The sequence below is a fragment of the Peromyscus leucopus genome, chromosome 7, assembly GCF_004664715.2.
Source record: "Peromyscus leucopus breed LL Stock chromosome 7, UCI_PerLeu_2.1, whole genome shotgun sequence".
NCBI lineage: Eukaryota > Metazoa > Chordata > Mammalia > Rodentia > Cricetidae > Peromyscus > Peromyscus leucopus.
In genome coordinates, this window is record NC_051069.1 from 68,805,195 (window position 1) to 68,817,805 (window position 12,611).

General features: G+C 38.8%; 1 pseudogene; it reads left to right on the forward strand.

The window, feature by feature from the left end:
• The first annotated feature begins 9,432 nt into the window (after positions 1-9,432).
• LOC114700257 lies at positions 9,433-10,992 on the forward strand (annotated as a pseudogene).
• The last annotated feature ends 1,619 nt before the right edge of the window (positions 10,993-12,611 follow it).

Genomic DNA, 12,611 nt, shown 5'->3' on the forward strand with positions numbered 1-12,611 from the left:
CACCACCGCCATACTCTTGCTATGGCTCTAATAGCTCTGACCCTGAACACACAGAGATCTTATGGGATTAAAGGCGTGTGCCACCACCGCCACACTCTTGCTATGGCTCTAATAGCTCTGACCCTGAACACACAGAGATCTTATGGGATTAAAGGCGTGTGCCACCACCGCCACACTCTTGCTATGGCTCTAATAGCTCTGACCCCCAGACAACTTTATTTATTAACATACAATCAAAATAATATTTCAGTACAATTAGATTACCACCACAGAAAGGGAAGACAGAATGGAACTCTTATAAAAGCAAAGATATTTATCTAGATTTTTCAAGATAAAAAGAGAAGAGAGTTGAACTGCTAAAATTGAGAATTAAGGCTTTCTTACAAACCATTGGGAAAGGGGGAGAATTGTGTAGAAATCATATTAACAACTCTATCTTGATAAGTTTAGATAGTTGAAATAGATAAATTTATAAGCTAGCATAATCAGAGTGGAAGACAAATAGAAAGTCTTAATAATTATAATAAGATAAAATGGGGAAGGAGATATGTTGGAGAGTTCTTGAGGAAAATTAGAAGAGTGGGGGTGGATATAATTGAGATACATTATATACATGTGTGTCATTTTCAAAGAGTAAATAAAAATATTACTTAAAGAAGGGAAAAATTAAAGGTAGATAATATTTTTGAATTGCCAAATTCCAAATTAAAATGGAATAAATAAAACTATCCCTGTTCCACAGAGCATAAGATGAAAGGCAAACTTAATATCTTAAGCAACTTATTAGGAGATGAATGAGAATCTTCTGAAATTAATAAACATATAAGTGATAAGTTCAAGACACAAGAATATGAAAGCAAGATAAATCTGAACAAAACTGTATTTACATACATTTTCCAGATTGAAACCATACAAACATTTTCTAATAATAAATAGCACAAAGAGACATATTTAATGGAGCAATATTAATACTGACTAGCATTCTGTTTCTGAACAAAAAGAATGAGAATGGTAAGCCAATGCATTGAACATTCTAAAATGCTAAAAGAAAACACTGCCTTGAATTCTATACCCAGCAAAGATAGCTTTTAAGATTAAGCAGATCTAGATGTTCTTGCCCATGATTGTAATCCCAGTATTTAGGAGATAAAAGTAGGAGCATTATCAATCGACATCCAATGCTACATAGTGTAGTGGGTAGCCATTCCAGCTTGGATCTGGAAGTTCCAACCCCCATTGAGACTCTGGCAACTGTCATGCCTACGAGGCGGGGCCAGGGGACCGGAGAGCTGGATGGGCCAGCGCTCTCGCTGTGTGCTCTCTGTGCCGGTCGCTGAACGTTGGGGGTGGACCGAGCAGAGCTCCAGAGAACACCGCTGGACTACAATACATCTTTCCCAGACCCTGCAACCTACCTATCACTTAATTTGTGAGTTACACCATTAAATAAATATCCTTTTAACTACGTGGAGTGGCCAAAATAATTTCACCAATATCATAGCAAGACCCTGTCTCAGTAAATTAATTATTAATTAATTAATTAATTAATTAATCCCAAGCAAATAAAAACTAAAGAAAACTGTTTAAAAGCCTAGAGGAGAAATAGTAAGTGGAATTCTTCAAGCAAAATTGAAGGATTCTAGATGATTATATATGGAAATGCAGCAAGAAATGAAGAAAGTAGGAAAGGCAAATATATCTTTACCCTTTCATTATAGTTACCAAACCAGAACAGAAGCACACCTGTGAATTATTAACTCTACCTGTAGCTACAAAATTCCTTAGAAATGCTAATTTAGGAGCTGGAGAAATGTCCCAGTAGTTGAGAGTACGTGCTGCACTTCTAGTGGACCAGAGTTCAGATCCCAGGACCAGGACCACCAACTTTTTGAAACACTGACTCCAGAGGTCCAGTGGCTCTGGCCTCAGCAAATACCTGCACTCACTTATACATACCCACGTGCAGATACACACACATATACACAATTTAAAGTAAAAATATCTTTAAAAGAGAAAGAAATGAAAATTGATATACACCAAAAATCGCATATGAAAATGCATTGGCACGTTAAGAATAGGCTGATGCAGAAAGCAATCAAACAGGCTCCACAGACATCTTCCTAACCCCTGCACCATGCTCTCTGGCCCCTTGATGAATGAAGCTGATGAATCACCCTTTAAATGGTCTTGACCTCTGCTTTAAACACCTCTAGTGGAAGCAAAGGGCTGAGTAAGATCTTCAAACACGGGGTTTAGTCCTGTTGTAGGTATTAACATTCCTGCCACCTAAACTGTGATCTTCCTTAAATATTTAATGTAAATTCTTTTAATTTACACCCAATGTTTACACTCATTGTTTACACCCAATGGTAGAGGACAAGAAATGATCATTTTCCTGATTAGAATTATGGAAGAGTGCTCTCTGCCTACATAGATGGTCTTTAGAAGACAATGGGTATCAATGAAAATCACCAGCGTTGATTTCACATAGATGTGGCTAACACACATGCCAACGTAAGCTATTACTCACTTCCCTCAGGACCCGTGGTGTCTACAATAGACGGGGTGGTTCCTCACACCCCAGGCTTTGCATGTGAATTCAGGCCCCTGTAATCTTCCATCACACAAACACATTGTACACACCCAAATTCATACTAGAGGGAAAGATAGAGAAAAAGAGGTCCATGACTGACAGTACTATCTTCATAATAATCAGGTGAGCTGCACAGGCAGAACCTAGGGAGCATGCCAAAGCCATTTCTTCTGCCTTCAATAATCCTCATCCTTTTGTGGCTCTATATCACATATATCTGTTTCAAGTTTGTTTGTTTTGGCTGCTAAGACAAGTTCACACTCCTCCAAGGGAGTAAGCAAAAGGAAAAAAGAAAATCAGCCTTCCCAACATTAGCAGAGAACCAAAGACTTGGCTGCATCTGTCTGGCATTTTCTGGCAAAGGCTCCATCTCATGGTTTAAGTTGTATAGGCAAAATCAGAAGCTGATACACCTGCCACACACAGAAGAGATCCCCAGTCTCAGTGTCTTCTGGTACTCTGGGCCAACCCAATGCTTGCCATATTGTGCTATAAGAGAAGGCCTGTCCCTCTCTGAATGGATATAGAGGAGGAGTGAATTGGGAGGGGGTAGAGGGGATGGGAGGAGACAGAAGGAGAGGAGAGAGGGGAAACTGTGGTCTGGATGTAAAATAAATGAAAAAAAAATAAAAATGTAATATTAAAAAATGAAAACATCTGGAAATGTTAAGTAACTCATTGTACTTACAGTTTTCTGAGTATGTTCATATATTAACACATCAAATTGAATATGTTAAACATGCACTGCTTACTATTAACGTCAATAACACTTTAAATATGTATAAATAAAATGTATAGATCTAGGACTGGAGAGATGGATGAGTAGTTAAGAGCACTTGTTGCTCTTGCAGAGGGTCTAGTTTTGATTCCCGGCACCTATATGGTGCCTCATGACTAGCTGTACCTCCAGTCCCAGGGGATCTAATGCCCTCTTTTGACTTCTGAGGGTGATCAGTCACCCATGTGGTACACATAAATAAATGCAAGCAAAACATTCATACGTGTAAAATATAAATAAATTTTTGAAAGTTTTTAAAGTATAGATCTATCTTCTTAAAACTTTCCTTGCCGAGGTCCTGCAGTCATAGGGGTTTGCAACAGAAAAACACGGGGCTGGGAGGAATCTTTTCTGGTAACGTGCTTAGCTTGCAAGTAGGAGAATGTGAATTTGATCTCCTTCGAGCAGTTTCACCTCTAGAGAGTGAGAAGATATGTAAGTGCAGAGTAGAATGGCCTCCACAACAGACTGCAACTTACCACGAGGCCGAGATGTAACAGCCATGTTCCTTGCAATGAAAATCATTGCTGCCCTCTTCAGCTTTGGTAAATTAAGAAGGATGTTAGATTATCTTAATGTCCCTAAGCACAAGCTTCCAAATATTCTGAAATAAAATGCTACTTCTGCAAAAAAAAAAAATTGTTTTTTTTCTAGCAACCAGGATAAAAAGTTAGCTAGAACTCCTGTGCACAGAAATACTCAAGACTATACAAAATAAACTGTCATGAAGACATACATTTGACCTCTTTCTTCTCAAATCTAAAAACATTTGTTGGGGCAAAGTAAAATAGAAGTTCATCCCAATGGCCAATTTACAGCTGCTGCTTCCAATGGGATATGACTTGCTCAAGGTATGAACAGAAAGGTATAGTGTCAAAATGAGACTTCACTCTCCAGTTCCTTTGGAAGCATTCCTAGGTGCTCCTATAGAGCAATGGGAAAGTTCATCCTTGGCATAGTGACATAGCATCTCCACAGTGCTAACCACTGGGTGTCTTTATTAATGAGTCTTCCCATAGGAAGTAAACCTAAATGAATATGGACTGCAAAGAAGGAAGAAAAACATTTGGATGTACTAATAAGAGGTGCTTTACATCAGACTTCAGAGAAGCAGAAATGAGATTTAACAAAAGGAACTTATATAAGATGTCACCATACTTCTTTCAATAGCTAATAGAACAAAGAACAAGATATCAAAGTTAATATGCATGAAAAAATAGAATAGCAGAGGTAAAGGGACTTGAAGTCTTCTGAGCTTTACATGTTACTTAATGCTGTATAAAGCAATCAATGTATTACATCAAATTAATTTGAAATTACCAAAAAAATCTATTCCAATAGCAAATAATTGAATATAACCATCCCCATCGACTAAGGAGAAAATAATATGTTCTACCAGCATGATGATAAAATAATCAAAATGTAATGGAATTATGCTGAAAGTTACAGCAGAGTTAAAATCCTTATAAACCACAGGAAGTCAATAGATAATATCTAAACGTACTAAATTAGGAGAAAGTTCTACAGATACATGATTATCTATAATAGAGTTAAGATCATTAAGAAGCAACAAAAACAATTAAAGGCAACTAAGTTCTGGAATAATTAGGAAGGGTCACTTATTCAATATAACTGATGTCCTTATAGGATCTTCATGGGAAGGCAGAGACATAGGAGAGAATTAAAGGGTGACAATAAATGCTAAGGATGACCAGAAAACTACCCAAAGCTGAGAAACATCATGGGAAAGACTTCTCTGCACAGATGTGTGGCTTTACCAATTCTACAATTTGGGGCTTTAGCCTCTAGAACTAAGATAATGATATGCTGGTTTTAGCCACCCCGTTTATGACATACTGGTAAGGTAGCTCCACAAGAATGAAAGGGTGAAAAGCATTAAGAAAAGAAACAGTATAAAAGATGTTTTCAATTTTTTTATTTTGTTTTTGTCTTTTGAGTAGAGATTTTTTTAAGAGAGCTGTCAGTGTACCCTGTCAGTAAGAGATCTGGGATGTGATTTTCCCCAGAGGCTGACAGACATCAAAGTGTAGTCAGTGGGCTTATATATGTTTCCTGGAATCTAGAGCCATCAAACAGATTGCTATATGATACAAGAAAAGACTTAAGGGTTTTAAAAACAAATGAGAGTAATTATCAGCCTAGGGCTAGCATAGAAGGGTATGCTAAAACTAAACAAAATCTCATTTTCATTGACAGCAAAGGCAAAGATACTGACTGTCTCTTGTGAACAAAATGTGGGATGAAAAAGGGAGCCAACCCAAAGCTACTTTGAATCTTGTTAACATGAATTCCTGGGAAAAAGAATTCCCAATAGAGAGCAAGATCACTCAAGAGACCATCAGGAAACCAAGGGTATGAGGAGAGTGATTCATTGGAGGAAACACATCAACTAAGACCAAAAGAAACAGGCATAGGCTTTCCATGGATTCTCAAATCATTCTAGAAATGCTCAGTAGAGAATCACTTTTAATTACTTATAGGATCCTGAGAGAATGAAATCAACATATTATACTAACAATCAAGAAGTGACTTTCCTTCCACCATTTTGATGGTGTTTAAAAAAAAATGGGCGTCGAGAGGAAGATCAGCAAAGGACCATGATGCTCATGCAAGGCTACCTGAAGTGTCAGGACAATTGAAGCAAGAGAAGAGATAACCGCAAAAGAATTATTAATTTAAAATCACTTTCAAAGAGGGATTTTTTTTCTATCACTGAACTTTCTGGTAGCAGACTCACCTACTCAACACAAACAACCAGAGTAAAACCACTGTTTGAGGCCCAGGGAAGTGGCTCCATGGTTACAAACTATTGCCCCACAAGCATGATGACCTAAGTTCAAACCTCAGAACTCACATAAAACACCAGATTAGGTAGTATGCATTTGTGATCCCAGCACTGCTATGGTGAGATGAAAGGCAGAAACAAGAGAATTACCTAGCCTGGAATACACAGAGGAGAAGCAGAAACAAGTGAGACCCTTGCTCAACAAGGTGGAAGGTGAGAACCAACTCTGGAAAACTGTCATTTGACTCTATCCTTGAGGCATGGCACACACACACACACACACACACACACACACACACGCACACGCACACGCACACGCACACGCACACGCACGCACGCATGCACACACATACACACCCAGAGACTTTTTAAAAAAAATACATATGTTTGAAGTGTCTCTGAGATACCACAGCCTCCAAGACTTGCAGGGTCAAGATCCCAGGGAACAGGCAGTGCACTGAGACAGCTCTGACATGCTAACCTGCTTTGCCCAGAACATTTTTTCTGTTAAGTAAAACTGCTTAAAATCTGAGAAGCGAAGCAGAGTTTCCCACAATCTCACAATGCTGAGTGGCCAAAAATGGTTCAAGGCACCACAGAAAGAGACTTTAAACACAAAATTTCCAAAGAGACAAAAATAGCAGTGCCTGGCATCCTGCCCTCCTCTCCCCCGCAGTGTATGCCAGTTCCTAGACGGTGTACAGGATCTTGTTAAATTCTCCCGAAATTGTATTAAGCTGCTAAGGACTACATCTTAAGGCTATACTAACTATAAATACATGAGACCTTACAAAAGGCAAAACCGAATTTTAATTGGCTCCGTCTGTGTACAAAATTGATCTCCCATTATTCTAACTGTCTGGCAGAAGTTGAAATTAATCCTCTTAGAAGTAATAGCCTCCATAGCTTCTGTGATTTTATACACATACAATCAAATACAAAATTTTAAAACCAGCACAATGCATAAAAAAGGCCAAGTAAGAAAATGGACAATAAAAATAAAGTCAAAACTAATTGTATGTTAGATTATAGAACATATACTTTAAAAAAAATCTAATCTTTGATTAATTTCTCAGAAAGTGACTAATGATATAGATACTGTGGCCAACAAAAAATAGAATTAAAAATATTCAATGGGAATTCCCTAACTCGATGATGAATAAACAAAAATAATCACCATAATCAGCTTCACTGAGCTGAGGGGAGATGGGAAATGGCCAGTTCTGTAGAACTGATGCAATTGTGGGGCAGAAAGAATAAATGAGAATAGAGAGGATTATGGTACATGGTGGAGAATCCCAGCATGTGTGTAAACAGAAACAGTGAGTAGCAGACAGAAACATTTGAAGATGCAATGCTCCATAACCAAAGAACATCACTAAGCAAAAATATGGAAAATTCCAATTATTCAGAACAGAATACAAATTGAGAATGCAGACATATTGTATAACAGTTTCATTAATTCTTTGAGAATTCAATTTGATCATATTCATACACATACCCAGATCTACTACTTTTCCCTACTCATCAAATATTACATCCTTTTCTTTTTTGTTTTAGTGCATTGTTCCAGTTTGTGTTGTCCATATACTGTTGTGTGTTAGGCATATCCCGGAGCCTGGTCAACCAGGGCCACTCCCCTAAAGAAAAAGGAATCTCCCCCTCCAAGAAGCCTTCAATTGCCAGTAGCTCTTCAGCTAGGGGTGGGACTTCCTGATCACCTCCCAACTCCATGCTGAGATTTTTGTCTGGCATGAGCTTATGCAGGTCTTTTGCATGCTATTACAACTGCCGTGAATTAATATGCACAACTGCCCTTTTGTGTTTGGAAAATACTATTTGATTGTAGCCATCCTCTGTCTCTTACTATCTTTCTGCCCATTATTCTTCAATAATTCCTGAGCCTCACAAAGAGGAAGTGTAAGATAGATGACCCATGTAGAACTGATAGCTACACAGTCTCTTAGTCTCTGAAGCTTAACTAGATATGGGTCTCTGTATGAATCACCTTCCACTACAAAAAAGAAGCACTATGATGAGAGTTGAAGCACTAATCTATGGGTATAGAGACAAGTCACTAGGAGCTAATTTAAAACTATGTTCATTTATCAAAATAGAAGGTTCTCCTCTAGAACTTTCGGCTTGTCTATCCACAAGTTCTTGGCCCCACTAATGGTGACAGGTGTGAGTTATATCTTGTGAAGTGAGTCTTAAGTCCAATCAGAAAGTGGTTGGTTACTCCCATGGCATTCATGCCATTATTGCACCAATGGGTATACCTTGCCAGAAAATCATTAGTATAGTTCACAGAGCTCACATCTAGGTGAGACTGGTGATTACTTTTCTCCTACGGTAGTGTAATTAGCACCTTCCAACCTATGAGAGCTAGGCAGGAGGAATGACGGTCCCAGGTCAGTATCATCTGGATTTCTCCACGTTCTGTGATTCAAACATGTGGTGTCTTCAGCAATATGGTCTTACCATCAAGTTCTGAGCAGTAAGAGAAATTGAAATACTCTGTAATGATTTGGGGTCTATGGGACCCCACTAGCTAACAATTCCAAAAGAATTAACCCATTCCAGGCATTGGGCTTTTTATTTATTAGTTCGGCATACATTTAAAAAGAAAAACAACAATAACAACAAGAAGTAAACAAAAAGACAGCTTATTTATCTTCAAATAACAGAAAATTTGTACACTATCTTAGATAAAGTGATAGAAGCTCGAAAATATTGGAATTGTAATATCTAAGGGCTGAAAATTGTCAAAATATGGTATTCAAATATTATGACAAAACAAAAATAAAAAAAACGCTTCCTCTGGATAATTAACACAAGAAATATACCAATAAATGAAGACTAAATGAGTATGATAGAAGAAAACAAGGATAAGAATACATGAATGTTTGCCTGGCTATAGAATTAAACAAGAACACCAGGTGACCACTGGTGAGAAGAGTTGTGATTTGTTAACATTGTCTGGGATCTGATACTATTTTGCATTGTAGGTATACAATCTGAAGGAAAGGTCATCAGTCTCCCCCCAGCACCCTCCTTTAGCCAGGTATGATGGCACATGTCTACAATCCTGGAATCATAAGTTCCAGGTCAGCCTGGACCAAGTAAGCACCAGGCTAGCATAAATTTGACCATTTAAAAGAAACACAAAGCTTTAAAAGGATGGTTACCAAAAAAAAAATTTTAATACTTAAATTTCTGACGTTGTTCTCGGCCTCTCCCTGAGCTAGGCCAGCCATGGCAGCGGTGAAGACCCTAAGTCCCAAAGCCGAGGTGGCCCGGGCGCAGGCAGCGCTGGCGGTGAACATTACACGGGACCTGCAGGATGTTCTCAGGACAAACTTGGGGCCTAAAGGCAACATAAAGATGCTTGTTTCTGGTGCTGGAGACATCAAGCTTACTAAAGATGGCAATGTGCTGCTTCACGAAACGCAAATTCAATACCCAACAGCCTCTCTAATAGCAAAAGTAGCTACAGCCCTGGATGACATCACTGGCGATGGTACCAGGTCCAATGTCTTTATCATCGGGGAGCTGCTGAAGTAGGCCGACCTCTACATTTCAGAGAGTCTTCCACCCAGGATAATAACTGAAGGTTTTGAAGCTGCGAAGGAAAAGGCACTCCGGTTTTTGGAACAAGTCAAAGTAAGCAGAGAGAGATGGACAGAGAAACCCTGATCGATGTGGCCAGAACGTCTCTGCGTACTAAAGTTCATGCTGAACTTGCAGATGTCTTAACAGAGGCTGTAGTGGACTCCATTTTGGCCATTAAGAAAAAAGGTGAACCCATTGACCTCTTCATGGTTGAGATCATGGAGATGAAACATAAATCTGAAACTGATACAAGCTTAATCAGAGGGCTTGTTTTGGATCATGGAACACGGCATCCTGATATGAAGAAAAGAGTAGAAAGTGCCTACATCCTCACATGCAATGTGTCCTTAGAATATGAGAAAACAGAAGTGAATTCTGTTGTTTTTTTTTTACAAGAGTGTGGAAGAGAGAGAGAGAGAGAGAAACCAGTAAAGGCTGAAAGAAAATTCATTGAAGACAAAGTTAAAAAAATAATAGAGCTGAAAAAGAAAGTCTGTGGTGATTCAGATAAAGGATTTGTCGTCATTAATCAAAAGGGGATTGACCCCTTTTCCTTAGATGCCCTTGCAGGGCCAAGAGGAGAAACATGGAGAGGCTGACACTTGCTTGTGGTGGGGTAGCCCTGAATTCCTTTGACGACCTGAATCCTGACTGTTGGGGCTGTGCGGGTCTTGTCTATGAGTATACGTTGGGTAAAGAGAAGTTCGCCTTCATTGAGAAATGTAACAATCCCCATTCTGTCACGTTACTGATTAAAGGACCAAATAAGCACACACTGACTCAAATCAAGGATGCAATAAGAGATGGCCTGAGGGCTGTCAAAAATGCCGTTGATGGTGGCTGTGTTGTCCCGGGCGCGGGGGCAGTAGCAGTGGCGATGGCAGAGGCGTGAAGGGCAGGGCGCAGCTTGGAGTACAGGCATTTGCAGACGCCTTGCTCATTATCCCCAAGGTTCTTGCGCAGAACTCTGGTTTTGACCCTCAGGAAACATTACTTAAAGTTCAAGCTGAGCATTCAGAATCGGGTCAACTTGTAGGTGCGGACTTGAACACAGGTGAGCCAGTGGTGGCAGCAGAGATGGCACGTGTGTGGAATAACTACTGTGTGAAGAAGCAGCTGCTGCACTCCTGTACTGTGATTGCCGCCAGCATTCTCCTGGTTGATGAGATCAGGAGAGCTGGAATGTCTTCTCTGAAAGGTTGAAGAAGTCTATCTTGTAACTGAATCTGTAATACTACAGAATGATGTGGGGAAAATGGTCATTTTTGTCCAAGATTCTAGTAATTTGGAAAAGAATTTTCTCTTCCATTTGAAGAAAACGAACAGGACATTTGACACCTATTCAAGTTACAATACTGTAAAAAAAAATTTTTTTTTGCATTGAGTGTATGCATACGCTCATAAAGTGGACCCTTTTTAACCCACTGATGGAACAAGATGTTTTCGAGACAATGACACAAAATTACATATTAAAAAAATACTTACATTTCTGTCAAAGAAACTTAATCTTACTCAAAACATACCCACAAAGAAATATCAAGACACAAAAACACTCAGTGACAGTCAGAAACCAAAAGACTCATTCCAGCATTTCTTTCCAGAGATCTGAGAGGCTCATGGTACATATGTTAAAAGCATAATATATTCTGGAGAGACAGCTCAGTGTGTGAAGTGATTGAATTCAAATCACCAGTACCCTCATACAAAGCACTGAGAGGGATGGAGACAGGGGGATAACGGGCAATTGCCAGCCTAACTCCAGGTTCAGTGAAAGACCCTGTCTCAAGGAAATAAGGTGGAGAGGCATAGTACAAGACACATACATACATACATGTCACTCCCACATATATAAAAAATAAAGAAAAAGCAAAACATCAACACTAATAAAATTGCCTTTTGCATCCAATTATCCATATCAATGTACACCTACTACAACAAAAACCTAGTACAAAATCCAATCTTGTACAATGATTTGTGGTATGTATACTGTGTGTTACATGGAATTAAACTTGGAGTTTAAAACAGAAAAAAAATAAAAGTAATCAAAGTAGAGACCTGTGACTCTAGTTTACTCTCTACTGCTGTGATAAACACCAAGACCAAAGGCACCTTGGGAGGAAAGATTTATTTCCTCCTACTCTTGCAGGTAACTGTTCATCGCTGAGGGAAGTCAGGGTCGACACTCAAGGTAAGAACATGGAGGCAAGAACTGAAGCAGAGTTCATGGAGGAATGCTAGCTTGATCTCTGTGGAATTCAGGTTTTTAAAGCATGTTTTTATGATTCAGTGAATTTCCTTGGTGTCTATTGCAATGTCTTCCTTTTCATCACCTATGAATATGAATCCTGTCTCGCTTTCTATTGGTTAAATTAGTGAAAGGTTTGTTAATATCTTTGATTTTCTCAAAGAATCAGCTCTTCATTTCATTGATTTTTTGTGGGGTTTTTTGTTTGTTTTTATTTCTATTTCATTGATTTCATCCCTAGGCTTGATTATTACTTCCCATCTACTCTTTTTGGGTATCACTTTTCTTGTTTTTCTAGATCTTTCAAGTATGTCATTGAGTTATTAATATGAGATCTCTCCAGGTTTTTTTTTTTTTTTTTTTTTTTTGTGTGTGTGTGTGTGTGTGTGTGTAGATACTTAGTGCTATAAACTTGTCTCTTAGGACAGCTGTGGTGGTAATCTAATTGTACTGAAATGTGATTTTGATTGTATGTTAATAAATAAAGTTGTCCGGGGGTCAGAGCTATTAGAGCCATAGACAGAGTGTGGCGGTGGTGGCACACGCCTTTAATACCATAGATCTCTGTGTGTTCAGG